This window comes from Lacerta agilis, chromosome 2 (assembly GCF_009819535.1).
Source record: "Lacerta agilis isolate rLacAgi1 chromosome 2, rLacAgi1.pri, whole genome shotgun sequence".
NCBI classification, from domain to species: Eukaryota; Metazoa; Chordata; class Lepidosauria; order Squamata; family Lacertidae; genus Lacerta; species Lacerta agilis.
The window spans coordinates 66,415,527-66,441,873 of NC_046313.1; the positions used below are offsets into that span (position 1 = coordinate 66,415,527).

Sequence of the window (26,347 nt, forward strand, 5' to 3'; positions counted from 1 at the left end):
TGAGGGGCTGCCAGCTCTGCAGGCAAGGGGTGACATAATTGGGCTCCTGAGCCCCACTGGGGTGCCACATAAAGAAGGTAGTTGGTCAAGGGAGACGTGGACCCAAAAGGTTGACAACCTCTGATCTAAATCAATGCTTAGGTCACGTATTTCAGCACTCTTAATATAGACAGCATTCATATTTTATTGATTGCTTTTCCTCTGCATTTGTTCTGAGCTTGTATTTTACTAAAGTGCTTTGGTTGCTGATGAACGTATTTCTGAGAGCACGCAGAGTGCATTCCTCTCGCGAATAATCACAGCTGACAACCTCCCATCTAGAGCTAAGTCATGCTTTCTAAACAGATAAGACCTCTGTATCGCTTATTTTACAAAACAAGGATAGATGGCGGGTTTCGAATTTTAGGGATGGAGAACCACGCTCTTCACTCTTTCTCAGTCTTTGTCCCCAAGAAGAAAGGAGAAGCAGTGGGCGGAGTTTGCAGGTGGGGCAAGGCGCGCTGCCTTTGCTTTTCCCCTCCCACAATAATTTTTAGGACAGGCCAATCGGGAAACGAAGAACCGGAATTCTATTCCCTCTGCCCAATAATAAGTCTGGCGGTGGGCGTGGCCTCGGTTCCTTGATGGGGGGCGTGATATATAGAACCCTGAGGGTGTGGCCAGGGGAGCGTGCGCCCGTTTCTGTACGCTGCGGAGGGGCGTGGTTTCCTTCGGCGAGAGGGCGTGTCCTGCGGTTGGGGGGGGGGAGGCAGGGCACGCGCGAGGCGGAGCCCGGCGGGTTGGGTCGGGGCTGTAGCGAGCCAAACGGGCAGAGTCTGCCGAGCTGCGCTGCGCTGCGGCTCGGCCCGGGGAAAGGTTTCGTTGATTGGTTGCGGCGCGCTCGTGCCGGCGGTTGCTAGGCTCCTGTGCGCCGCCCCTCCCCCAGGTACGTGTCGCGGCGCCGTCGCGCTTGCTCGGTCGCCTCCTCTGTCGGTCACTGTGCCGGCGGCGAGTCCCGGGAGGGAGCGGCCTCCTCGCTGGGGCTTCTCAGGGGCTGGCGGGCGGTGGACGAGCGGGAGCGCGCCGCGGTAGGTGAGCCCTGGCGCCAGGGAAGCTCTGTGAGGGCGGCGGCGGCAGCAGCTGCAGCCAGCACCGGCGCGGGGCCCTCGCAGGCCCGGGATTCGGGGAGCCCCCGAGGCCTCTCCAAGGAGCTCTGGCTCGAGCTGGATCTCCTGGCGGATTTCAAACTCTCACCTCTCCTCTACTGATCCCTCCGCGCTCGCTCGCTCGCTCGCTCTCGTTCTCCCTGCGCCCCGAATCTCCTCCACTCTCGGTCTTCCTCCTCCCCACGACCACCGCGTGGAGCATCTCACCTTGGGCCTGGGCCACGGTCTTCCCTTCCCGGAGGAGAGTCTGATGGTAAGGGGGGGGGCAGATCGGGCACCCACCAGAATGCAGGTGGACGTGCGATACTGGCAGCAGGTGCAATTGGCGGTGGAAGCACTGCTCTCCTCTCCTCGTGTGTGTGTGTGTGTGTGTGTGTTTAGCATTGAGGTGCGCCGCAGGCAGGGTCGGCGATACTGGGTTGCGATTGAAGGGTCTCTGGATTGTTAGACGGTAGGAACTAGTGGCCCTGGGGTACCATGATGTTTTGTTGAGACTGGGAAACTGGGCCATCTTTAACGTGTAGGGAAATCTTTGAGGTCCTGGTAGAAGATTGCTGCCGTCCCTTTGCCATTTTGGGAGTGTTGCAGGCCCCCTTTCATTAAAAAAAACTGCAGTTGCCTGCCATGTTGAGGAACGAGTTCTCTGTTAGTTAGTGTTGGACAAGGCCTAGGCTAAGTGTTCTCTGTTTCAGGACCTCCCTTTCTATATTACGGTCATGCTGAATCTCAAAAAGATCTAGCTATATGGTTCAACCTTATAGCTGCAATCTAATTTAGCAGTGTTAATTTCTAAGGCCCTAAATCGGCACCCACAGTTCCCTGATTGAGAAGAAAGAGGTAGCTGATAGAATTACTTGAGGCTAACTATAGTAGTAATAGCAATGCCACTCAATGCTTCAGATCTGTGTTCCACATAGGAGCTCTGTAATCCTTGTAAGGTTGCTACGTAATTTTGTGTTGTTATTGTGGTCTGGACTATTTGGCCAATTTCTACAGCTGGAAGTGCTGGAAACTTTATAACTGCTAAGTAGGAGCCGTTGCTTTTCTGTAGGTACATGTTTATATGCTGGGACTACTTTAGTGTCTGTATCCTGGAGAGCCAGGCCTGCAGGAATCATTGACACTGAACATGTTAAGTGCAAGTTTGTTTATAAAAAAAAAATCAATTTATTCACCAGAGGTACTATTGACTTGTAAAGCGATGCCTTGGAACCATTATTCTTGTTGTAGGTAATGCGGTCATGATACCAGTAATTGCTGGCTGTTCCACCACATGCAGAATGAGCACTGCATTCCAAAAGCTTGATCCAGTACAGGCATCTAGTACAACTTATAAAAAAGCTCAGTATATTTAGAAGCAACGTGTAAGGGCGTGTTAAAACAGCAGCTTTCCTGGTCTGGTGTTGTAGTGCACAATTGGAAATGTAATAGTGAGGCTAGAAAAGGCAGTATAGTATACAGTACCTTTTCCTTACACCACTCTGATTTCTCAGTAATTTTGCTGGCTGTGTCATGGTTAGGGGACCAGTGTGCACTGAAGTACCCTCTGTGTAATCACTGCAGGGATTGGATGTGCTGAATTGTATATTTGATCCTCTAAATAGGGCACACCCACTTGATGTTAAGATGTTTAAATGGGTTGGAGTCCTGGGGAAATAACTGATTTAAATTACATTGAAAACACTTTAGAAAACTAAGCTACTATACATGTAGTTCTTTTTTAAATGCTTGTTCAGGTAGCTTGATCAACTGTTCTAAAGCAAATTCACTGAAGTTGAAACAAAACAAAATAAAAAAATCCTTCTAGTAGCACCTTAGAGACCAACTAAGTTTGTTCTTGGTATGAGCTTTCGTGTGCATGCACACTTCTTCAGATACGAGATGGTATCTGAAGAAGTGTGCATGCACACGAAAGCTCATACCAAGAACAAACTTAGTTGGTCTCTAAGGTGCCACTGGAAGGATTTTTTTATTTTATTTTGTTTTGACTATGGCAGACCAACACGGCTACCTATCTGTCACTGAAGTTGAGGTAGAGAGGTTCCTTAGAAGAGACAGCTGTGCCATTCATCTAGCAAAAAAAATTGTTGGTAGTATGCATATTTGCTAGCGAAATAATTTCTGTCCTGTATGACTTGAGAAAGTAGTATGACCAAAAGGTATAAATGAAGCTTGTTTTTACTGAACTAAATTTCAGATTTTTTTGAGAACGTGGAAATAGCTCCATCTTTAACATGCTTTGTGTTTTTACATGTTAAGCATTAGATCTATAAAACTAGGTATTAGTCCTGAGAGAAAGAGAGAGCGCAGCATGACTTTCTGCTGTTGTGCTCTCTCCCACTAATATTTCACAGTGGAAAGTTACATTGTAAACAACTTCCATATCCATTTATATGTCACTTGCTGATTATCAGATAGATAAAGTCCTGTACCATGTTTCTAAGATATTCGGGTTCTTGAATATATTTCTGATAACTAAGTATTTGATACAAGAACAGATATGGATGCTTGACACTCTCTGGACCAACTAAAAATTTATTATTAGCTGGTAAACTGAAGATAGGCTAGGACACGTGATGTTTCCTGAAGGGAGCCTTTAAAGTGAAGTATATATTCACTGCTATTAAAAAATAGTAAGAAGCAGTTCTATAAAAGCTCAATTCTAAGTGACAACTTCCATAGGGGGAAGCCTCAGCAGTCTATTGCAGTAAAACCAATAGTGTTGTGGCACCTTAAAGAGTAATGGATTTATTAGGACATAAGCTTTCATGGATGTTAATCTTTTTGCAATCAGAGTGGGTGCCTTCTAGTTTGTCACTGCTGGCTGAAAAGTAATGACTTTCCTACCCTTGTGTCCTACAGGCTGGAACCTGATAAGCATTTAGGGGAAGTTTAATGTATGGAAGTGGGTTCCCCTCTTTTGAAGAAAAGTGGCCCCTGTAGTATCAAACTGTGGGGGGGGGGGGAATCTTTTGACTAAAATGACCGTTATCTACACACCACTTTATAATAATTTGCTAATTGTTAAACTGTGTTGACTTACAGTACTGTGCTGCAAACATGCAATGATAAATTAATTACTTTGGACTCCCAGGATCCTTTCTTTATCTACTAACAGTAAAGGCTTTCTGTTGCAACTCTGCACAATCTTCTGTTCTGAGTGTATGTCTTGCAGTTGGTTTCCACTGGAGGTGGGCAATTCTTTACTGTCTCTGCATTAGTTTTCAGTAGAGCATTCAGTTACTCCCCAGTTCAGAGATGCAGCTGAATTACCTGCCTTGAGAGGAGGTGCTTGTTGCATCCACTCAGGATGCATAGCCTAAATATTGATTCAGACAGAAGCAAAGTAGGGTAATACTTAAATGCTCGCAAACCTTTTCAGGTGTAAGGCATAAAAGGTAAAGGTAAAGGTACCCCCCATGACCGTTAGGTCCAGTTGCAGACGACTCTGGGGTTGCGGCACTCATCTCGCTTTACTGGCCGAGGGAGCCAGGGTTTGTCCGCAGACAGCTTCCGAGTCATGTGGCCAGCATGACTAAGCCACTTCTGGTGAACCAGAGCAGCACACGGAAACGCCGTTTACCTTCCTGCTGAACTGCTAGGTTGGCAGGAGCAAGGACTGAGCAACGGGAGTTCACCCCGTCCTTCTGATCTCTGATTGGCAAGCCCTAGACCAGGGGTCAGCAACCTTTTTCAGCCGTTGGCCGGTCCACCGTCCCTCAGACCATGTGGTGGGCCAGACTATATTTTGAAGAAAAAAATGAACGAATTCCTATGCCCCACAAATAACCCAGAGATGCATTTTAAATAAAAGGGCACATTCTACTCATGTAAAAAAATGCTGATTCCTGGACTGTCTATGGGCCGGATTGAAAAGGTGATTGGGCAGCATCCGGCCCATGGGCCTTAGGTTGCTTACCCCTGCCCTAGGCTCTGTGGTTTAGACCACAGTGCCACCCGCATCCTGTAAGGCAGGGGTGGCCAACTCCCAAGAGACTGTGATTACTCAGAGTTAAAAACTTGTGGTGATCTACCCCCCTTTTTGCAGCTTCAGGTCAAAATTGTTGAGCTTTTTTTAGGAAGGAGGAAGGCCCATGGGGGGGGGGTTCAGGTCAAAGTTGTCGGGCTTTTTTTAGGGGGGAGGAAAGCCCCGTTTCTTTGAGATGCAGGGCAAAAATATTGAGGTTTTTTAGGCGAGCCAAAGTTGTTGAGCTTCTTTGGGGGCAGCCAGTGATCTACCACAGACGTTCAGTGATCTACTGGTAGATCATGATCTACCTGTTGGACGTGCCTGCTGTAAGGCATAAGATATCTCAAATTCTAATTCTGAAAAATGCATCCTTCCCCACCCATCTTGAAGTTTGTGCTCCTTTGCTACTGTGCTACTTTAGGTAGACTGATGGCAATCAGCATAGCTCCTGTGACCACCTCAAATCAGTTTTCTGAGTTTGCATGCCTATTTCCTGTAAAACACTGAATGAAAACAACTGAAGTGTGTTGAGAATATGGTTCTGAAACTCTAGATCATTTTGGAGTAATGAAATTTGAAACAGGACAGCACTTATAGGTGACTTTCCTGGCTGTTATTTATGCTGGGATGTTAGCTTTGGAGCCATTCACATACACCTAGATATTTCCATTTGATCTGTTTTCCAGTTTTCTTACATGTGTTTCCTGCAGTTGTCCTTTTGTCTAAACAGTGTGCTGGAACCTCTGGCACCAGTGTGGAGAACCAGGAATGCATTCTCGATGCTAAATATTTTGGCTTTGTTTCAGTAAACGTGGGAGAGAGCCTTAGCTTCCACAAGTCTCCTTATTAAATGCAAATTGATTGACACATATTTGAGTTCAGTAGTTTAAACCTCAATACATGTGAGGTCCTACTTTTTCACTTTTCCCATGACCACCTAGAAGTCATGTGAAGAGGGAGGTTCTGGTATGTTTACCACCAGTAATTAAAAATACAAATAAGGACAAAATCCAGTTATGTATTAAACTAAATCTACAGGAAGGCCTCTACCAAAAACCAGCTTATAGAAATAGGTATTGCTTTCCTCATGAAAATAAAGCAAAGAGGTAGATGTCCTAACTTATAGCTGCTAGGACACAGTTTGGGAATGGTCTGTGCTTCTGAGTTGTTGCAGTTGTAACTTGCCACAAAGACACAACAAATGATAAAGCCTGTTGACTGACCTCACCTCAGCAGACTAGTAGTCTTTGAGGAATGTGAGTCTAGGCTATGCAAGGCTTTAAAGCAGGGGTAGGAAGCCTTTCTTGGCCCAAGGGCTGCATTCCTTTGCGGAGTGATCTTCTGGGCACTGCATACCACTAGTTAGTGGGGACAGAGGCAAAGGTGGCTGGGGCAATAGATGCCACTATTGCCATTGTACAATAGAATATATTTCAGCCATGCATAAGCCAGAGATTGCTACACATAGAAACAAACACATACATACATATTCTATATATCTCCATCCAGGCAAGGAAAAGGCATTACCATAATTTAAGGGATACTGTTCAGCCAGGCAAAGTGCTCGAGAAGGATGTAGAATGGTGGGTGAGGTGAGGGGTGTAGCCTGGGGAGAGTCCCAAAAGCCTGATAGGGAGACCTGTATTTGCCTCCCAGGCCTGACATCCCTAATTCCTGCTTTAAAGGTGAACACAAGCACCTTGAATTGGACCTGGAAGCAAATTGTTAACTAGTGCAACGGATGCAGAACAGGTTGAATATGGTTGTGCTTTTCAGGATCTGTCAGGGCTGGCTGGTGCAGCAGTGTATAGAGTGACAAGGTGTTATTAATTAGTCAGAATTTTGTGTAAATTATTACTTGCAGCTTTTCATTACAATTTAGTAATGGAATATCATAAGAAAAGTATGTGAAACCGGTAATGTTAATTGTAGGTAATTCTGATTGGATGCACCTAAATAAATCATCAGGTAAGGTTTTCTATCTCATATATCATTCAGTATACTCTGTGACGTTAAAATACTCCCAAATTTTTACATAGTAACTCCAACAGACTTCATTTTTGGGCAGGGGATTCCTGCTATTATGGCTTTCAGAGTAGTTATATTTTTCTCATGTCACTTAAGGCAGTGCTGCTTCTGCTACTTAATTTGCAGTCACAAGGGTCAGGTCACTATGAGACATTTAGGAGCTAGCAAAAAACTAGATAGCCCTGTATAGAACTGGAATTCACAAATATTTTGAACAATTAATTGGTTTGGATGAAGGATTTTTGCTGCCCTCAGTATAATACCGGTATATGCCTACAGGGTGGAATTAGAGATGTAAAGTTTCTGGAAATTTTAAAGCAATGGCAAAAAAAGGGGGGGGGCGGTGGAAGGAAATTTTGCAGAGGATAGCAACATACAGTATCTGCGGAAACCCAACCAGAAAGGTGGGGTATAAATAATAAAATTATTATTATATGCAATACTTGTTTAAAACACCTTTTACAAATCAAAAGTCACATTCCGGGACCCACTCCCTCCTCTTCTTTCATTTAAAAGTGAATGTGGATCTTTAGTTTTGTGCTAAAAGAGGATGGGCCCGGTATAGGCCAGGCCTCTTGTTGCTTATATCCTTTTGTTTGGGTTTTCCTACCTGTTCAGCTCTGTGCATGGAAAAGGAAATATATCTAAGACATGTCCCCTCCTCCTTTCTAGGTTCCTGTATTCTGTCTCTTGGTCGCACTAGAAAACATTTGGTAGAAACTCACATACTTACATACTGAATTGCTTACTCTTAATATTGGTTGTTCCACAGTAGTGTCTTAATTATAGGTTAGCATGCCAATTTGGAAAGCTCTTCTAGAAAGTTGAAGCTTATGGAATTCTAATAGATTTCTGGAGAAGTACTCCAAGGGTTTACTCCATAGATTTTGATGAAGGGACTATAGCCAGAATGAATTATTCAAAGGGCTTAGAATTTTAGTTTTTATTGAGAGATATTCTGTAACTGGAGCCTCCCTCAGTAGTTCAGAAACTTCTAAAGGTCCAAGTAAATGTTGGGCTAGCTAGTATCCAGGCTAAGCCAAAAGCACCCCCCCCCCCCGATAATTTAAGGTTCTGTATTTGACTTTTTAAGGCCTGGAACCACTTAGGGGCTATCTTCTCCATTATATGCCTTCCCCCTTTCTGTGAATTAAAAATCAACTAACAATGTCCCTGTCAGGGAAAAAGGCAGGGTGTAAATAAATATATAGTGGATGACCATCTGCCATGGATGCTTTAGTTGAGATTTCTGCATTGCAGGGGGTTGGACTAGATGACCCTCAGGATACCTTCCAACTCTACAATTCTATGACTCTGTACATGCCACTGACGTCATTCATTGGTAGCTTTTACTGTGATATAGGTATCTGCGCAATTGAACTTCCAAGGGAGATTAGCCAGGTCTATTTTACTGTGGTTTGACAGAAGAAAAGTTATCTTCTTTGTTATGTATTTGGTTTCTGAACATGAGACTGTTCTGGTTTCTCTAGGCCATTTTAATTGTTTTCCGGGAGTTTATTTTATTAACTTTAAATGTGTTATGTTCCTATTACATTTATCGTAAGCTGCTTTGGGGACATTGAAGTAGAAAATCAGTTTATGTTGAAATCGTTTTATTTGAATGCATAATCCCTGCAACCTACATTGAAAATTCAGAACTTCACTCATTGAGCGGAAGAATTGTATGGAAAAAACAGAAGTGAGGCATGCCAACAGGTCAAAACCAATTTTCAAATGCATATAAGTCAGTTCCCAGTGAACTGGTTGTCTTTCTACGTGCAGAACATGTACCTATTCAGCCCCTTAGTTTCTGTCATCAGGGTAGAACCTGTCTGAAAAAGAACAAATTCTCACCTTTGTACCATGTATTTGTGTGGATACATTTAGCTGAGAGGTTGTCCTTACAGTTGTGGGGGATGTCCCTGATGTCATACATGTCTGTTGAAATAATGCCATCAGAACTATGCAGTGAAGATTCACAGAGGATATCCCAAGTTTGAGTGTCTTATAAGACATAATCCTATGCACATATTGAACTCAATAGGATTTAGAGCTCCATCTGGACTATATCTGTCTCCTAGGGTATTGTAAACTTCCATATGCATACTGTTCCCCTCTGTAACACTGAGCTAGAAGAGAGTTTGCTGTGCCAGATTCTTAAGCTCCTGCAGTATGGAGCGATGAGACTTGGGAACCTGCTACGGAAGAAGCAGAATGGATATTACTTCTACTTCTGTGCATGCAGCATAATATATCTGAATGGTCTTCATGTTAGCAATTTCCCACTGGACTTAAAATGAAACTTTTGGATTTGTTTTGGCTTCTTGTTGCTGGTGTTGTAACAGCCATGTACAGTATGACTTGAGATTTTTCAGAGTCAGAAAGGTTCGATTGTTCCTGCCCAGGAACTACCATTTTATTCTTATTCATAATTCCAGTTTGTTTTCTGATTGGGGGCCTTGTTTAGTCATTTAGTTCAGGAGATATTTCAAGTAGGCATCCAGAGCCGTCTTAAGGGGATCTGCCGCCCTGGCGCGGCTATCCCTCCGGCGCCCCCGCCATGCCGCCTCTCCGCCGCCTCCCTCCCGCGCTTGCTGCCCCTTGGGAGGGGGGTGGGCGAGCGGGGGATGAGGGGCGTGGCGCTGGAGCGGCGCGGGGCTCTGCGCGCCCTTCCAGCGCTTCCGGGACGGGAGGCGAGGGCGGCCGGCTCGCGCTCCCGCGCGCATCCGGATGGCGCGGCGGCGCGGCTGGGCAGCTTGTGCTTCATCGGGTGGGCGGCCGGCTGCGCGCGGGAGCGCGAGCCGCCCGCCCTCGCCTCCCGTCCCGGAAGCGCTGGAAGGGCGCGCAGAGCTGTGCTCCTGTGCTCTGCTGGGCAGCCAGAGGGCGTGGCGTGGCCGGCCAGCTCCCTTGCCGGGAGTCAGAGGGCGCTGCCGGCAGGCGCTGCCAGCGGGGCTGGAGGACGGAGGCGCCCTCCAGGCCATTGCGCCCTGGTGCGCCGCGCCACCAGCCCCAATGGATGAGACGGCTCTGTAGGCATCCTAAAATAGGACAGAGTCAAAGCTGCTTAATCCTTTCCCAGTCTCTAGAGTTGTGCTGCAGACAACTGAGCTCTTTCTCCTCCCTTGGCTTAAATTTTCATATCTTAGAAATAGAAAAGTTTTATAGATACTGTAAATATTTTTTTCTGCAGAGAAGACTTTTAAAAACTAAGCTATAGGACGTATATCTGCTTCCAATGCACTTGTACTTGGAATAGAATGTCATGTGACATGTTGCAGTGAGATAGTCTTGAATTCATGTTGGATGTCTCGCGTGCTACTATCTTTACTGCTGGCTCTGTATGTTTCTTTCATAATTAATAGTTTCTTCTAATAGTAGCTAAATGTCTGAGTCAAAGGTACTAGTTCTTGAGAGCAGATTTGAAAACTTAAAAAAAACACAAAGATATAATTGTTTCTGATGCCTTGAAGGACAGTTTAGGACAGGTCAAAGTGGAGGAAACAGTTAAAGAAGGTTACGGTGGTCATGGACTTGTCCATCATTTAATTTGATTGTGATAAACAGAATCGTTCCAACCATCAGAATAAAGAAGTTGCAAATGTAGTTCTCATGAATCTACCTTTCCTTTTAAAGATTAGCACATTGCATCCAGTCACACTTCTCAGCCTAGCTGTCCTCTTAAGAAACTTGTCTGGGGTACCTCAAATTGAATTATTGGGTGCCTTTTTATCAGATTAGTGCTAAAACTTGTCATGTTCAGGAATTATTAATCTGTAACTGTGTGAGAGACACAGGATTTTTTAGTGTTTTGCCCCAACCTTGCTGTTTTTAGTGGCAAGACCTCATGCCACACTTGAATACACTTATAAGCCTCCCTGCAGTTGGCAACCCTGATCACACAGGGCTCCTGCTGGCGGGAAGGCTTGTAAGTGTGTTCAAGCAAACATGCTTGCAAGCTCCTTTCATACCCTGCTGCTGTACATGGAAAAATAGGGGGATGGAGCAGGCAGGATGTGCATGCTTGCAAGCCCCACATTTCACACAGTTACAGGTTAATTATTCCTGAATAGCATTTTCATTTGTGCTAGTTGTTTGCTTAAATTTTGCGCTCGTAACAACAACATTTTTGTGCTTGCTTATTATGCATCTTTACAGAAATTGATCAGGCCTAATGAATTTCTTTACATTTTCTCCTTAACACTTGGACACATAATTGCAATTGTATGTACTGTAGTATCCTTTTAAAGGCACTCCTCATTGCAAAGTTCTGTGCAGGTGGTCAGAACTGCTTGGCTTCTACTGGGGAACAGATTAGATTATTTTTTAAGTTATTGGACTTTGTTCCCAAAGCCTTTTACTTCCACCTCCTGTAATTTTAGGCCATCTGATCCATTGACGTGATCAGTACTAGCTACATGTAAATTCTGAATTTGATGTTCTCAAAATGAACATAGTTTTTATTGGAGTTAGTTACTTCAAACTGTATGGAGAAGTGCATTTTTGAATCATCCTCCTATGATGGAGCTTCCTGGTTTTGGAAAGCTAGTATGTTGGGGTGGGGGACACTTGGTTAGTTTTCTCCTTAACTTGTTTTTTATGCATTCAGATGTGTTTTATGTACCCTGGACCTGTACCCTTTTAGAATATATAAAAGAATATTAAAATTAATATTCAATATTTTAAAATAAAAAAACAATATTGCTTGTGCAAAACAACTTTGGGTGGGTGGTCCCCCTTAGAAACCTCAACAAGTTACGGCACCTCTTTTTCTAGAAAAAAGCCCTGAATGCAATGAGATAAAAGGAAGAACTTCAAAGAAATTAAAATATAACTTAAACAAGCTTATTAAATTTGTGTTGACTACCTTTTCCTTTTGGGACTGTTTCCTGGATGAAACTTGAGCTTGATTAGGGTAGATGTTGCTTTGGACATGGAGCTGCATCATGCAGGTTCAAATCTTAGTCCAGTCATGAAGCTCACTTGGGAGCAGTGGTTGAAATTCACCAAGCACATTTTGCACCTGGCTAATGGCTACTTGAGGGGACCCAGGTGGCGCTGTGGGTTAAACCGCAGAGTCTAGGGCTTGCTGATCAGAAGTGTCAGCGGTTCAAATCCCTGCCACGGGGTGAGCTCCCGTTGCTCGGTCCCAGCTCCTGCCCACCTAGCAGTTCGAAAGCACGTCAAAGTGCAAGTAGATAAATAGGGACCGCTCCAGCGGGAAGGTAAACGGCGTTTCCGTGCGCTGCTCTGGTTCGCCAGAAGCAGCCTTGTCATGCTGGCCACATGACCCGGAAGCTGTCTGCGGACAAACGCCGGCTCCCTCGGCCTATAGAGCGAGATGAGCGCCGCAACCCCAGAGTCGGACACGACTGGACCTGATGGTCAGGGGTCCCTTTACCTTTTAATGGCTACTTGTGACCAAGTGAAGATGCCTGGCCCCAGGATGATGCCTGACATCTCCACCATCTGGAGCTGCATGACTGAGGATCATTGGATCTCGCTTGTTTTCACATACCAGCAACACATCCTTTAGAACAGTGTTTTTCAACCACTGTTCCGCGGCACACTAGTGTGCCGCGAGATGTTGCCTGGTGTGCCGTGGGAAAAATTGAAAAATTACTTTATATATAGTCAATATAGGCACAGAGTTAGATTTTTTAACATTTTCTAATGGTGGTGTGCCTCGTGATTTTTTTCATGAAACAAGTGTGCCTTTGCCCAAAAAAGGTTGAAAAACACTGCTGTAGTGAACCAAAAATGGTGTGTTGATGCCCCTCTTGCTATAAAAAAGAACAAAAAAGATTCATGCGCAAAATGCTTTGACTAGTTGCTTTTTCTAATGCCAAGTATGTTTCCTAATTAGGAAAAGTATGGTATTAGAACTAGCACATAATGTGGGAATGCAAAATGAAATTAATCCAGAACTGATAGTCAAAATATAGACTCATTAGCTAGCTAATCTGTTAAGTGAGCAGTTAAGAATGTGTGTTTTCCTGTGGGAATATTTTCCGAGTGCTGGGGTAATTGAGAGCTTATCAGAAGGACATTGTCTCATATGTATTACGAAAAAGGAGACCTCATGGAGTCTGTATGTGAATAAAATGGTTCCTTGTAGTTTGGGACAAACCTGCCTTCTGAGCTTGCTGGTGTATTTGAACTTTCCATTTTAGCTTGCAAAATGCTTCTATTCCCAGTTTTATTAAAGCGAGCCTTCTGTTGTTTCCCTGGTTCTCAAGTGGAAACTAAAAACAAAACAAAAACCCAATCCCTTTAACAGTACAATTTTTGAATGGTAGTTTCCTGCTTTTCCACTGAAGCATTATTTAGGTCTCAAGAAGTAAGAATGAAAGGTATCGTTTAGGATACTAAACATCTTGTGTAGCTGTTTTTGTTTTTACTTAGGCGTTTCCATATATATCTGGTTTGGTGACGCTTTAAAAAAACCGATTACTCATTTGAAACTAGTCACAACACTCCCGACCCTATATTTTATAGAATCATAGGTTTGGAAGAGATAAAAATACTAAGTCCAAACCTACGCTCCAAGGCATGACCAGTTCTTCAAAGATTGGCCTATTCAGGTCCAGGCCACAGTGTAGCAGAGTAACAGCACTTGGGTGTACTTCAGGAAAGAGCCCTAGATGACTCAAGCAAGTGATTCAAGCAGCACACTGCATGAAGAGGCAGTCATGTATAGGGAAGCTTTTGAGGTTTAATGTTTTACTATGTTTTTATATATGCTGGAAGCCGGCCCAAGTGGCTGGGGCAACCCAGTCATATGGACGGGATACAAATTATTATTATTATTATTATTATTATTTGTCGTTCAGTCGTGTCCGACTCTTCGTGACCCCATGGACCAGAGCACGTCAGGCACCCCTATCCTCCACTGCCTCCCGCAGTTTGGCCAAAATATTCAAAAATGAAATAGGAAATTTTGTTGTTGTTGTTCAGTCGTTCAGTCGTGTCCGACTCTTCGTGACCCCATGGACCAGAGCACGCCAGGCACGCCTATCCTTCACTGCCTCTCGCAGTTTGGCCAAACTCATGTTAGTAGCTTTGAGAACACTGTCCAACCATCTCATCCTCTGTCGTCCTCTTCTCCTTGTGCCCTCCATCTTTCCCAACATCAGGGTCTTTTCTAGGGAGTCTTCTCTTCTCATGAGGTGGCCAAAGTACTGGAGCCTCAACTTCAGGATCTGTCCTTCTAGTGAGCACTCAGGGCTGATTTCCTTCAGAATGGATAGGTTTGATCTTCTTGCAGTCCATGGGACTCTCAAGAGTCTCCTCCAGCACCATAATTCAAAAGCATCAATTTTTTGGCGATCAGCCTTCTTTATGGTCCAGCTCTCACTTCCGTACATTACTACTGGGAAAACCATAGCTTTAACTATACGGACCTTTGTCGGCAAGGTGATGTCTTTGCTTTTTAAGATGCTGTCTAGGTTTGTCATTGCTTTTCTCCCAAAAAGCAGGCGTCTTCTAATTTCGTGACTGCTGTCACCATCTGCAGTGATCGTGGAACCCAAAAAAGTGAAATCTCTCACTGCCTCCATTTCTTCCCCTTCTATTTGCCAGGAGGTGATGGGACCAGTGGCCATGATCTTAGTTTTTTTGATGTTGAGCTTCAGACCATATTTTGCGCTCTCCTCTTTCACCCTCATTAAAAGGTTCTTTAATTCCTCCTCACTTTCTGCCATCAAGGTAGTGTCAGCAGCATATCTGAGGTTGTTGATATTTTTTCCGGCAATCTTAATTCCGGTTTGGGATTCATCCAGTCCAGCCTTTCGCATGATGAATTCTGCATATAAATTAAATAAGCAGGGAGACAATATACAGCCTTGTCGTACTCCTTTCCCAATTTTGAACCAATCAGTTGTTCCATATCCAGTTCTAACTGTTATTATTATTATTTCCTATTTCATTTTTGAATATAAAAGTTTTTATTTGCAGAAGATTACTAGAAAGAAGGTTGTGTGTATGTACATGTATTATGTGCAGCATGTTATTGCCACATTAGTGAGATAGTAGGCAAGCATTTTACACTTAGAAGCTGCAAGTAAGGGGAGTAAGTGTGCCTTCTTATAACTCTTTATATGCATCTTAGTGGAATATGCAGTTTGGTACACATTTTATGTTGGCAGTAGCTTCATAGCACTTCTAAGCACAATTCACTAAATTGGTGGACTTTACAGCACAACTACAGTGAACTAAGTATGAACGTTCATATACTGGTACCTGTAAGAATCGGCTGGTTCAACTAGTCTGGGCTGCAGCTGTTCCACCATCTGTTCTGTCAGCTGCCTGGGCCAGCTAATGGGGTCACTTCCTCTAGAAAGGGACAAAGATCTTGTGCTCTTGTAGTGGTTACTGTATTCTGCCAATCAGATGCATTTGTTTTTTGGTATGGCTGAACACAACTGCTCCCAGCTCCATCCTCTATTTACTTGACCATTTGTGTCAGGGACTTTCAAGCTTTCAAAGTGTTTTGCGTGCATTATCTATCTTGGAATCCTTACAACAGCCTTGTACTATCCCTCATACTACTCATGGGAGAACTGAGACAAAGAAACTGGGACGCCAGTGAGTTCATGACTGAGACAAGATTCACACTGGGGCCTTTCCTGATCCATAGTTTAGTCTTGTGGCCGCTCTACTACGCCAGCTCTCCTCTACCACTACTATCCACTGGCCTCTTTCAGACCTTGGAGCAGCATTTGTTAGTGTAGGAGCCTGTTTGTTTCCCACTTTTCTGCAGCCGTTTTGTGTGATTGGGGGGGGGGGGAGGCTGCTTATCAATTGCCACAGCAGAAGTTTCTGGGGAATGTGTGGAATGTTGGCAACAGGTGGGGACAGGCAGATGTGCTTATCTGTCACAACATATTTCACTGAGAGTAGTTTATTTTTAAAAAAAAAAATCTGTGACCTGACTTCTGCAACAGATTTCTATATCCATGGTCACTTAACAGCTGATACAGAACTGAAAGATGTGCATCTTCCTCGCTGTGGGATTAACTGCAGATTTCCTTTCTTCTTGATTTGGCTTCAGAATGCAGCTATTAAGTGTTGGTCACTGCTCTGGCTGTAATCTGGTTTACAAGTGCTGTCGTGAATACCACTGATTTAAAGAATACTATACGAAAGTAAGGAGGTTGCAGGATGTTCTTGAAACCTTGGCTCGACCTCTGTTCACTGGACCTAATAATTCACATTTGGCTGGTCTCATCAGTATGTTTACTGAACAGCAAATCACACAGCTGATAGTGGAAGAAAGTTATGGGAAATGTTTTAGGGAGTGGAGGAGGAGGAAGAATGGAATTCAGCTGTGAAGTAAATTTTAGTGGTTGAGAAAAGAGTTTATTCTGTACTCTCAAAACGCTTGCCCAGCTATCACTTACTTTTTTTTTTTTTTGCAAGATGCTGACAAAAGGTGGTTCACAGATCAAATGTTTTGAAACACTTCTCTAATAAAACTTGATCCAGTTCAAAGGAATAGGTCTTTTGACAAAAGTAGACCAGAGGACCATGGAGTATTGCCCAAATCATCCTTAATTTTCCAGTTTTGGTTCCAGATCAAAGGACTGCATCTTTCAGCTTACTAATTTAAAGAACTTCCATTTTCAGGGGCAGTATAGCTCTGAATACCAGATAATGAGGGGCAAACAAAATGGCCATTACAACTGTCCGCTTCCAGAGGCATCTGGGTTAAAACTGTTGTAAGCAGAGTGCTGATGGAGGTGAATATTGCTTTGTTCCAGCAAGACCATTAGAAATCACATACAGTATATGTGCCATACAGCACCTTGTTCCTAGAACCACAGCAACCTAGATGGTGCTATCCAGTTACCCTACTTTAGAGTGCAAGCGTGTTTTATTCCGTATTTATACCTGACACACTTTTAAGATATGAGTTGTAAAGTTGCCCAAAGATTCCCATTTAACTTCATGACTGAGCAAGTATTTAAGACTTGGTCTCCCATGGTTGAATACACATTCTGTCCTTTGCAATCCATATTGCCCCATTCTAATCTGTTTGGGAAAGAATAGTTCAAACATCGAACCTTCTTGGTTTAATGCCCTGCATTCAAACATCGGTTTGGTTTGGACATCATGTTTGATCATGTTAAATACAAGCCATGAATGTGAATGAGCAGTGAGCCGATGCACATTGCTTAGAAGCCCCCACTTTGCCTGCTGTGGCCAAGCTGGGGCAGAAACAAATCAGGAGGTGGCTTTGAGTTACATGTGAACCAGCACTTATGTTATTTCTTTCCAAATGAACCGCAAGTAGAAGCCAATGTTGCTTAGCTTACCAGTTGGGCTTGTTTTAGGGAAACAACCCATCAGCTCTGGCTCACAGTATTGCAAAGCTAGCCTCTGGCTTGTTTTCTGCCCAGTGCAGCAACAGGAGGAGCATGGCAAGCATGAAGCAGGGACTTTTGTAAAAATTTTGAAAACATTTTCTAATCTCCTCTGGGTTCTCTATTGTTTTATCGTTAACCTTTAAATTGGTGATGGTATTCAATTTCTGTCTCTTTTTCAACTGCCAAGCCAGCAATTTCCCACACTTATTTGCAGAATCAAATGTTCTTTGTTTCATCAATTTAATTTTCCATTCAATTTCCTGATTCAAAATCTTGGAATATTGGGACTGTAAGATTTTTATTTCTTTCTGAATTTGTTGATTTTTCGGGTGTCCTCTCAATTTATTCTCTTTTTCTTTTAATTGATGCAAAATTCTTTCCTTTTCTAAATTTTGTTGTTTCTTTTTATTTGATTTTTCCTTGATGAGGAACCCTCTCATAACTGCTTTACTTGCGTCCCAAACTATTCTTTTCTCTCAGGGACTTTTGAGCAATGTGCACCAGCACACTGCTTGTTCAAAACCATAGGTTTTTTTTTTTTCCAACGACAGACATTCTTTTTCAGATTGGGATAGTTTGCATGCCGCAGATTCTCTAATATGCTGTTACTTCTAAAATACCAAGGAACCTGTATCTCTTGGTATTATCTCCTTATTGACAGGATTAGTGAGGGTATTCTCAAACAACTTGCACTCTTCACTTATCCACAGTGAAGTTGACCAGATCTCCTGAAGGATCTCTCTGTGCTAATTGACTTGTAACATGGAGCTACCTGTAGGGGTTTATAAACTGTACTGTTCCACATCCAGAGGCTGGAAGTGGCTTATCCTATAAGCCTCTGTTTTGGAAAGAATGTTTAAACTTTCCTGAGGCATTGACTTCTAAATCAGAAGCTACAAGTTGCACAGTGGCAACAAACTCCAAAATCACTGTTGTAAAGCAGAAGAACAACGGCATTTAAATTTATTTGGATTTCTTAATGGCAATTTCTGCTATTTTTCTAATTGGGGTTCAGAGCTAGCTCCAGTGTCATAAGATATACTATTCTGCCTATGATGAATGTGAGGAGGATTGAGAATAAAGCAGATTTTAAAAAAACAAAACAAAACCCTAGTGCTCTCATTTCCCAATCTGTGGGAGGCTTTTTTTCTTGTTGCTCCCTGAGCACCTGGAGTGTCACTACTAGTTTATCCAAGCACTCTTAGACTATGACTGTTTGCTTGCTTCTATCACCCACACTGCATATTTTTGAAAATAGCACCAGACATATTGTACTGCCTCGCCCAAACAATTTAAATAGATTTGGCTGCAAGCATATTGCACAGGCCCAGTTGGAAAGGAGTGGGGTGACTTGTATTTTTTGAGAATTACTAAAAATCGAACAGCTATTAAGAGTGCTTGAAAAAGGAAGTTTCAAGTTTAAGGATTTCTGAGTTGTGCAAATCAGTATTGGATGAAATAAAGAAAAGCAGGAAGGAGATATAAAATAGCATTTTGACAGACCAAATAACGATGGTCAGCAGGGAGGCAGTAATGCCGTGAAGTCTGTGTGGTTTACGTAGTGTGTTTGCACTTGTATTTAATGGCCACAATGTGATGCTTTAGGTAAAGGTAAAGGGACCCCTGACAATTAGGTCCAGTCGTGTCCGACTCTGGGGTTGCGGCGCTCATCATGCATTGCTGGCCGAGGGAGCCGGCGTACAGCTTCCGGGTCATGTGGCCAGCATGACAAAGCCGCTTCTGGCGAACCAGAGCAGCGCACGGAAATGCCGTTTACCTTCCCGCTGGAGCGGTACCTATTTTATCTATTTGCACTTTGATGTGCTTTCGAACTGCTAGGGTGGCAGGAGCTGGGACCAGGCAACGAGAGCTCACCCCATCACAGGGATTCGAACCGCCCACCTTCTGATCAGCAAGCCCTAGGCTCTGTGGTTTAACCCACAGAGCCACCCGCGTCCCGTAAGCTCATTAAGGAACAGGAAATTTCAACAATCTAAAATATCTGAAGTATGTAAAGTGATTGAGAACCTGAGGTACTATAAACACAATTGGCCAAGAGGCAGAGATGGTAAATCAACAATAATCACCAGCCTTGTTTTTCTTCTTAGTTCTAGGGTAGCTAAAAGCTAGGAAGACATAGTATGAATCTGTATGTATTTAAAGCAGAAAGATCTAGGCTTGTAGACCTAGTCTGGTCTTTCAGATCTCTTCTGTCAGCTGCCTATAATACAGCTTTTTGTTTTCAGTTGCAGAACAGGCAGATTCATTGAGATGCAGAGGTAACTTACTGCCTATTTAGATCTGGAGATAAAGTACAGTAGCTAGAAAATGTGTGATTGAAACACTGGAGAAGGGGGCATTATGGCTTTCAATGAAAGGAAGGCAGGGATAGAAAGGTAAACCAGGGCTACCATCCTTCTGTATATCCTGCAGAGATGTTTTGAATGTGGCACTCATAAAGATTTGAATTTTTTTTAAATGCGATTTTTACCAGAGCTTGCTGGGATTTACCAGAGCTTGCTGACTTGGGTGGGCTTGAAGAGGTATTATGGCTGCACCACCCTCTGTCGTACCTTCCTACTGAAGGCCTTGTCAGAACAAAGCCCACTTGTCTAGCTTAAGGGCCGTCCCTCAGAAGGCTCTGGGAACAGAAATTCATGGTAAGAATTTCCTTTTGTTCTCTTGCCTTTGGGGGCCCATGGGCACACTTGCAAACCAGGCACCACATACACACCCTGCCACCTATTCTGTTGGCTATGATAGAATGCCTCTTCGAAGCCTGATTTCAATGTGGGGAGGGGTCCCTGTGGACAACAAGGATGCATCACATTGGTTTCCTCTGTTTTATTAAATTCCATGCTTCTGTGGGAGATTAGCAACCTTTCTATCCCCCTCCAATTTTCCTTGACTTTCAACCTTTTGTCCCAGATTTTGCAACAAGAACAAATAATGCACATGAACTATAAACAGATAGCTTAATTGCAACAGTTTCGTAGCAAAAAGACTTGTTTTAAACAGTATTGTGCCAATCTTGCAAGAGGGTCTACCGGTGTATTTTTATTTTATTTTTTAGTTTTCATTGGGTGACTGAAATGCCTGAGTGAGCTGTGCTATTTACAGAGTAGGATATTATCCTACAGTATGTTCCATAGGCTATATTCGCTCCTAGGGAGTTTCTGAGTGCAATACAAAATTAGCTTTGACCTCTAAAGTAAAGGCCTGTTACATGTTGGATATGGTGTGGCAAAGTTTGTGTTCTGGTCAGCTGAATTTCATGTGTTTTATGTAAGGCCTAGGAATACACCTTCAAACAGACTAACATGATACTCCTCAGTGGTTTATTTCCTCCCACCCCTTTGTCATGTCTAGGTTGAGTAACGTTATCCATGCTGCTTTGATTGGCCCTTTGGAATAAGTCTGAGGTGACAGAGAAAAAAATCACTTATACAGTGGTACCTCGGTTTACGAACTTAATCCGTTCCAGAAGTCCGTTCTTAAACCCAGGCGCGCTTTCCGTAATGAGTCCTCCTGTCACTGGTGCCCTTCCACTGTTCGGGTTCCGTTCTTAGACCGTGGTAAAGTTCACAAACTGGGACACTACCTCCGGTTTTGCGGAGTTTGTAAACTGAATCGTTTGTAAACAGGACTGTTCTTTAACCGAGGTACCACTGTATATCACTAAACAGGGATGTAAAAACCCCAAGTGATTGGTCACCTGCACACCCGTTGCTTCACTAGCACATACATAGGCCTGTGCAGATTTGGTGCTTCTATTTCATGCTTAGGAGCTAGATATACAATTCTGTTGCTGTAAGAGGTTTTCAACCTTTTTGAGTCCACGGCTCCCTTGACCAACTACATTCTTCCTGTGGCACCCCTATGGGGCTCAGGAGCCCAGTTATGTCACCACTGCAGAGCTGGCAGCCTCTCACCCTTTTTTGAACACGCTTGTGGAGTGTTCCCTTGGCCTTCTCCCCTCTCCTTGGGAGTCCTCTGAGCAGCCGCTTCTGCCACCCCTGGTCTCTGGCTATAAAACAGACAGTCACGGGGACAAAAAATTACAGAGACAGAGTAAACTTAAAGCCATGAAAATCTCTAGAACGTGTAGTTATAATATATAGTTCAATATAAGGAAAATATAACAACTTAACATAAATTTGCCTGACAGAAAAATAGATAGAGCTGCCCTCTCTGCCTCAAAGAAAGGTCCCTCCTCACACTGTCCCACAGGGGCCTGGGAAGAAGATGCCTCCAGCCTTAGTCGCCCAACAGAGACTGGCCAAAGGTGAACACGAGGCCAGCACCTTACCTTGGGAGGCAGCAGCGGGTGCTACTGGGCATTCCTGGTAGAAAATCTCCCCTTCAGCACTCAGCTCCCAGGCAGGCCTTGCACACAGCAAGCACAAGAAAGGCCAGTGCAGTCCCTGTCTGCTCTTCCCTGCCTGTCTGTCCATTCCCAACAGCAAGGGCTGGTGGACTAGCTGGCTGGGCTCCCTCATCCACTTGCTTGCTTAACTCCAAGCAACTTGCTTGCTACCGGGCTCCCCCTGCCTCCCCTGCCGCCCTTTGCCAGACTGGTCCCTCCGCCACCGCCGCCTCCTTCACTCCCCCTCCAGCACCCCCCCCAGCCTTTAGAGGAAGAAAACAAGATTTTTTTTTTCTTGTTTTCCTCCTCTAAAAACGAGGTGCACCCTATGGTTCGGTGCGCCCTATGGAGCGAAAAATACGGTAATTTCAGTGATCGGTAAATGAGAAACTGACATACCCTGCCATTGATTGTGACTGCCATTTATCAGTCTTTGGGTTTCTCTGCTTCACTTCACAGTGGCAGAGGTGAGAAAAACGACCCTCTGAATTAATGTAATATTAATATTTAATTCTGGGAAACACAGCATGAATGCACAGTAAAATTTCTTAATGCTAGCATATTTTAGTTGTTTAAATGAAAAACCTTCTATTTTGTTTTTATTTGCCTATAAATTCCATAAATAAATACAGATCTACATATCCAGGTATGTAGGCTTGTTATCTTATTTAATGCCCCTAAGCAAAAATGGACAGGCACCTCCAACCCCCCCCCCCAAAACAGCCCAAGTTGTAACACCAGAACCTACAACCAGGTAAAATATGCCCCCATAATATTTCCAGGTCACTTCTCCTCCCCCAGACTCACCAGACAGTGGCAGCATTCCTTTTTTCCCCTCCTGCATAGGCTGCAAAATAAAGCATTGGCCTCCAGCTGCCCTGCCCTCCTTTTCCTATGAGCCCAGAGGCATTCTGGGGAATGGAGAAGAAGAGGGCAGGGTGACTGGAGGCCTGCACTTCTCCTTTTAGCTATCCCAGCCATCACCCAAGGTAAAAGAAAAAAACACCCACCCACCCACCCACACCAAACCCTCAAATATTAAAAATCAGGAGGCACATGACCTAAATATTGGCCCTGAATCTCTCGTCGCATAATGCATTGCTCATTCTTTTATTAACACAATATATTTAATATGCTACTCAACATGCACAAATGCTTTCTGAAATAAATGGAACCTAGAAGCACTGGGATCAGGGCTGCTGTGTGCTTAGTTTTATTTAAACAGAAGTAGTTGAAAAGAAAATCATATAAAGCTTATGCTGGTACATGGGACAGGTACATGCTTCCCCCTTTCAGTTCTCTGCAGAGAAAGCCTATAAGATGCATATTGCTTCACAGGACTGTATATATTTGCTACACTTGTACCCCAGTTTTCCTCTAAAGGGTTCCAAGAAGAATTTTAGCTTTTGCAGATCTGTGAGGAACATTAGACTGAGAGAGACTTCCCACGGCCACCCAGTGAGCTTCATAGTTGAGCAAGTATTCACACCTAGTTTTCTCATATCTGGGTCAAACACTGTAGCCAGTGCATCATGCTGACTCTGACTAAACAGGAAGTATCAGTGGCTAACAAATTCATGTATGGTTTGAATTAGTTTTAGGAAAAAGTCAAGCTGAGGTGGATAGGACGAGACCTGTTCACAAACACCCAGAGTTCTGTTCCAGGTCCTAGTCTACAGCCCGCAGTATGTACTTTGGTGGTATGGTTGTTCTGATTTTCCTGATTTTGCATTGTAACATATAAATTCAAGCATTTAAGTTTTTATTTAAAAAAAATGAATAGCAAATGAGCTTTAGCTGGATTCTGCATTGCACAGATGCATGCTTTCGCTTACACGGATGGAAAATATCAAAGCACCCAAAAAAAATAAAAAAAATAGCAATACACTTACCCAGTAAGGGAATACTTAATTTTACTCGGCTACGAATGATTGCCAAATAAGAAAAAAAAGACTGACTCCACGAAATTGTGTTGAAAATGTAGTGTGCCTGCTAATTAAAATTCCTCTTTTCTGTTCCCTTCCATTCTCTACCTCATATCCTCTTTTCTGTATTTGAATATGGTAAATTGTAAAGTAGTTTTGCATAGGTTTTGATTTGTTTTGTGTTTCATGTCATCTTTTTGTAATGCATGAAGACTTACTCTGAGAAGGAGAGCAAAGTCCAAAACGACTTCAAATCACTTGCAAAGACTTTCCTGAAAACGACCAAGTCTTATGAAGCCTAGGGCCTGCCAATCAGAAGGTTGGCGGTTCGAATCCCCGTGACGGGGTGAACTCCCGTTGCTCGGTCCCAGCTCCTGCCCACCTAGCAGTTTGAAAGCACGTCAAAGTGCAAGTAGATACATAGGTACCGCTCTGGTGGGAAGGTAAACGGCGTTTCCGTGCACTGCTCTGGTTCGCCATAAGCAGCTTAGTCATGCTGGCCACATGCTGTAGGCTGGCTCCCTCGGCCAGTAAAGTGAGATGAGCGCCGCAACCCCAGAGTCCGCGACTGGACCTAATGGTAAGGGGTCCCTTTACCTTTACCTTAAGCTTTTGTAGATGGCAGCCCACTGTTTCAGATGCATCTGTATCTGCAACAGAGATGCATATCTATCATTGGGGGAAGGGGAATTATAAACTGTAAGTTCAGGAGGAAATAAAATGCAGAATGTGGTAATTATATTCCGTTAACATAGGCATCTTGGCGTTGATAAGCCAATTGAAACAAGCAGTGTGATATTCCGATTTGGTTCACAAGAAAGAATTCATCAAGAAGTTTGATGGTAGTCCAACAGTTTCAAGTTGCAGTTTCCCTTTGGCATTCTATCATGCCTATCTTATGATCTGTTAAAGAGTGTGGTTGAAATGTTCCCCCACTGATACTGACATTTCTTATCTCAGATTTGTGCCCTTTTTGGGGGGAAAGCAGCACACTCTAATTATTTGGTCAAATTTTTATACTGCCCTTAATTAGATCTCGGGACAGTTTACAAAAGACAGCAATTTTTATTTAGTTTGTAAAGCTACAGCATTTAAAATAAAAAAATCACCATCCAGTAAACTATAGTAGTGAAAAACACATTTCAGTCTGTCTCAAAGGTCTAAGTGAATAAATGTTTATTCAGATCACACTGACAACTCAATATTGTAGATGAAACCAAACTTCTAGGGCACAGCTTTCCAAACTTTTCATATTGGTGACAACACTTTTTAGATATGCATCATTTCGCTACACAGTAATTCAGTTTTACTAGCAAACCAGAGTTTAAACTAACCCCTTTCTAGCCTCAGGAGAGTGGGGAGCATTCGCACGACACACCTACACACTGCAGTTGTGACTAACGTGTCACAACACACAGTTCAGTTCTAGGGGAAGGGAATTCTGCATATGTGTTGCTGTAATCAAGAAGGTATTTTCCTGTATCATCACATTCACATCAAGCTTTGCCTAGCAGTGCAACCATGTGAACGGCCTTCCTAGCTGAATATAAGGTTCAGGCCAAGACATTTCTTCCAAGTATTTGGGACCTAAGTCATGTAAGGCGTTATATGTTAATGTCGAACTTTGAATTGGGCTCAGTAGCATCCTGCCAGTCAGTGCAGTTTTCACAGGAGTGGTGTGTTACGATTCTGATTAAATACACCACTCACCAATCTGGTGGTCACATTTTGCACAAAATGCAGTTTTCAGATCTTGACAAGGTAGCCCTACCAAAGCTGGTGGTGTAGCTGGAGCTAGAAATAGGCAGTCCTTGCCACCAATGCCGCCTGGATCTCCAGTGACTGTATTGAATCATGGAGAAGCCGATTAACTATAGACCTGCTTCTTCAGTAGGTTATCTAGAGCAGGCCACCTCTCCATGTAGAAGGGAATTGTTGGCAGGTGTCTTGTATTATGTTAGAATCTGTGATGGGGATGATGTTATTAGATCTTGTAATGTTGTGGAGTTGACATGGGGACAGGGGCAGGGTTTGGATCTGGATGTGTGGCAGGGTCTAGTGGCTTGACATCTGTTTTATGGCCAGTTCATGAGTAGCTGTTCTGGGTTAAGGGGGTGTCTGTATACAAGTGTGGGCCTGCCATCCAAAGCCTGTGAGAAGAATATGTGCTATAGATAATGATACATTTTATTGGTTTTAACTGGGAGCTGAAAGTGACAAGTAGCAATCTATATTTTTTTCATCTTGATACGCACTATTGTAGAATATTCCTGTGTACCAATATTGTTTATCTCTCTTTTCATTGCATTGCATGGGTGTTGGATTCCAAGGAATTTCTGGTGTGAATTGGAAAGTCCCAATTCTCTGTCTTGAGTCTGTGAACAAATGCAATTGTAGGGCTTGGCTGTAGATGTGGATTTTTTGCAGTATGTTCTGAGTGTAAGCTAGTAGCTTTCCTATATAAGCTGGTGATTAGATCTGAAGAAGTGTGCATGCACACGAAAGCTCATACCAAGAACAAACTTAGTTGGTCTCTAAGGTGCTACTGG

General features: G+C 43.5%; 1 protein-coding gene across 2 annotated transcripts in view; it reads left to right on the forward strand.

Annotated features, from left to right (window-relative positions):
• Positions 1 to 768: 768 nt before the first annotated feature.
• The window catches only part of DAG1 (dystroglycan 1), a 49,288-nt gene continuing 23,709 nt past the window's right edge, over positions 769 to 26,347 (forward strand). Inside the window, exon 1 of one of the 2 annotated variants that reach the window (XM_033140528.1) lies at positions 769 to 925. The gene's annotated coding sequence lies outside the window, so the exon portion shown is untranslated. Of the gene's footprint in view, positions 926 to 1,314; positions 1,399 to 26,347 lie in introns of those variants that run through there. The other variant, XM_033140529.1, reaches the window with a different exon arrangement.